The sequence below is a fragment of the Belonocnema kinseyi genome, chromosome 8, assembly GCF_010883055.1.
Source record: "Belonocnema kinseyi isolate 2016_QV_RU_SX_M_011 chromosome 8, B_treatae_v1, whole genome shotgun sequence".
NCBI classification, from domain to species: domain Eukaryota; kingdom Metazoa; phylum Arthropoda; class Insecta; order Hymenoptera; family Cynipidae; genus Belonocnema; species Belonocnema kinseyi.
Window position 1 is genome coordinate 9,829,907 of NC_046664.1, and position 4,043 is coordinate 9,833,949.

Consider the following 4,043-nt stretch of genomic DNA (forward strand, 5'->3'; position numbering starts at 1 on the left):
TTTTCGTGTACAACGTTACCGGCTGATGCCGTTGGAATTGATTGTTAAAATATATTTTTTTACATCTTTTATTATTAAGCTTTGTACTTAAACGTAGTTTAAAAAAAAAGTTCTCAGGTTCAAAAAAACACTCAGTGAACTGAAAAACTGTGGTCGGTAATATAGGTATTTAGCTGTGTCACATGCCCTTAAATATTAATTTTGTATCACTATGTCGAGTGAAAGACCCCTTTGACGGCAAAGAAATCGCAAAATATTGTTTAAAACAATGTTAAAGGAGAGTTTCGTGAAAGAAAATAGGGAGAATCTACCGAAAAAAATATATTTATGGTATCGGAGTATTTTAAGAAAATTGTGAAAATTTTGTACCCAAAAAGATCCAGCAATTTGATATAGTTTTTGTTATATTCGTAAACAAAAACATTAATAAAAAAAATGAATTCTTGTAGCTGAAAATCTAAGTACTCAATTTGTTGAATTTTCAATTTTTCAAGAAAATTTCAAAATTTGTTATGATGATTTTGTAGAGCCTTCAAGAAATAACGTTTTAATTTTCTTTACTTTTTTTAAATCTTCCGTTATTTGACTCAATTGTTGTTCATATTATCGTGTACTATAAATAGTCGTACCTAGAAATTTTCAAATCTTGAACAAAAGTGGTTTGAAAAACTTTGACAATGCTCTAACTTATTAGATTTTTATTTAAAATAGCCCTTTTTCAAAAAATTTTATTTTTTATTTTCAATGTTATGTTTGGTGATTAAAACAGAAACTAAGCGTCCTATTAATAAGTTACTGTTTACAAACTTTTAGCTCTTTTTTAAGTCATAAACTTTTGTCTATTAATTTTTTTAATAGCTTTTTTCGTTTCCAAAAATGTAATTCTTCATCAATTTTTTTACGATTAAAACCAAAACTACGCGTTTTATGAAAAAAAAAATTTATAACAAATTTGCAGCTATTTTTTGGATGAAAAACTTGAGTCTAATTTGCTTTTTCGTGGTTTGTGTCGTTTGTCCAAGAATTTAATTTAAAAAATATTTAATATTGCTTTTAATGAATAAGACTAAAACTACGAATACTAAAATAAAGATTAATGACGAATTTGTATCACTTTTTGGGTAAATAACTTTTGTTTTATTTTTTTTCTTACCTTGTGTTGTTTGACAAAAAATTGCATTTTTTTATCTTTAATGTCGTTTTCTTACGAATAAAACAAAAACTACGTGTCATCTAAAAAAGTTATCCATAACAGATTTGTAGAACTTTTTTTCTTTTTTCTTTTGGTCAATTCATCTTTTTTTTCTTGCCTTTTTTTATATCGTGCGTATTTTGGCTTAAAATTTGCAATTTTGTTGTTTTTTTGTAATTTTGTAAATGCTGTGATTTTTGTTTTAAAAATTTAGAAGATGTCCTTACTTTTTGAATTTGTTTTCAAAATAGCTGGCTAACGAATTTCGTTTTTCGTTTCAGATTCTAAGAGACAAAGGCCAATCTAATAGATTAATTCCTCTAAAATTCATCATGCTCACAGGTATAAATAAAATAAAGAACTATTCTATTTTTGATAAAAATTATGCTTTTTTGGTGGATCAGTAATTATTTTCATTCAAAATTTAACCATGCCAATTTTGCTGGAAATTTATGTTTTTTGCGTGGAAGCTTAAATCTTTTAATTAAAACTATAATTATTCCGTTTCGTTCGGAGAAATTTATATTTTCGGTTAAAAATGCAACTACTTGGCTAAAAATTCCATTCTTAAACTGAAAAAGTAACTATTCCACTTTTGTTTGAAGATTTAAATTTTTTCGTTGAAAAGTCTACAATTATATTTTCAGTTGAGTATTTTCACTGTAAAAAAGATCATTTTTAAAGAAAAAGGATTAATTAAAAAATTGAATCTAAGTAGTAAAAATTTAAATTAAGGAAATCAATTTTCGGCCAAAAATAGAAGTTTAAAAAGTTAAAAATTCAACTCAAGCTTCCTCAGTGTTGTTTAAAATTAATGTTTTAGTTAAAAATTAAAATGTTTTGTGACAAATTAATATACGTTGTTAAAAAAAATGGATTTCAACTCCAAACTTCAGCGTTTAATTTTTGGTTAAAAATGCATCTTATTTATGGAATTATTATATTGTAAATATTTTCTTTTTCGGGAGTTTTATTAATTTATTTAATTAATTATTCATTTAATGGGACGACTGAAAAATCGCGAAAGATAACATTTCGGGGCTGTAAAATTCCGGAAAAAGAACATATTTGAAACAAAAAATGCCGGAAATTATGAAATTTTCGAACTTTTAAAATGTCGAATTTGAAAATTCCCAAAGAATGAATTTCGGAACAAAAATTTTTTATTCTTTCATACATTTTTATAAATTGTCTTTCAAATTTAAAGTAAAAATAATTTTTTAAACCTCTCAATTCAAGCTGTTTTTTCAAATTCGCATAGAGTTTTTAAAATATATATTATATTTAACATCAAAAAATTACCATTACAAAAAAAATTTATTTTTATTAAATACTTTTGATTCCATGAAATTTATATGGATTTAAAAATAAAAACAATATATAATAAAAATAATATAATTGATTTCCCCCTTTGATAGTTCATCTTCTTGGTCGAAAATAAAACTATTCGGTGAAAAATGCATCTTTTCAATCGAAAATTCATCATTACAGTTAAAAATTCAATTGTTTAGTTAAAAAATTTCTTTTCATAAAATATTCAAATTTTTCACCTTCATCTTTATCATCTTTCTCGTTAAAAATTCCACTACTATGTTAAAAATGTAAGTTTTTGTTTGAAGCTTTGTAATTTTTTTAATTAAAGTTTTTTAATAAAAGAAACATAATTTGGTAAATTTAATAGAAATGAAGGATATAAAGAATCTCCAAAAGGCTTATTTTTAGCTTTTTCAGAGGAACTAGTTTGCGCTTTTCACTTTTATTTTTATTTTCTCTGCTTTAAGACTCATTCATATAGTTTAATAATAATTTAAATCACTATAATTATTATATTCACAAAGAACTAAAATATCATAATCTCTAAAATGTGGTCTTTATTCACGAAAATTTCTTATCAGCAAACTCCAATTAGCTTGTACCAAGAAAACATGGGACAAAAAGTTGCTGCATTGAATTCTTTTAATGGATAAATAATCAAATATAAAATAATACATGAAATAAAATAAAAGTTTTTAATATAAATGTATTTGATTTATTTATTATTCTTTGTTTTATTGTTTTTTCTGATTCACCGTCGTCAATTTTATTATATTTTGTACTCTCAAAATCCGAATCAGTGAAACTGATTCAAATAGCTAGAAATGGGTCACTGACAATCAGTGAAATGTTACCTATTGATTCAGTGATAATCCAGTGATCGGTGGTTTTTGCCTTAGATTTAACCTACAAATGTTTTTCGTTTATGCGTGCTTTTTAACATTTATTTAAAAGCAATAATTTTTGCTTTTACGTTATTGTTTTAAGAAAGAATTTAACTACGTTCATCTGACGTTAAATTTTCGAAATAATTATTAAAATCCGAGAAATTGGCCACATAAGTCACATTTTTCACAGTACTTTCGGAGAAAATACATTTATGCGACATGCTTCCAAAAGACCGGCTCAAAAATTACAAGATTCAACTTATTTTTCCGGCCAGATGACTGGACTAATTAGAATTTATTCGAATACAAGTTCAAACATTTTTCCTTTTTTTTTCAAACTTTGCAGATCGATGTTTTTTAAGATGCTAATTGTGATTATGCTCAAGAAAACGCTTGCAAAATTCATTATCAAAAACAATGACTTGAAAAGACTATACGAATTGCTTCATGAAAATATATCAAGTTATACTTAAAGCGTTATACATTAATTAAAAGAAGTTTATGGGAATAGGAAGCTCGAAAAATAGGAATGTTTAATAAAAGAAATGCTGTTATGTAATAATTTCAATTTTATTGAAACACTAAAGCAACTTTTAAGGATACTACGTCACTTCCGTCCAGATAATAAGTATCCATATCAGGGCATTCTC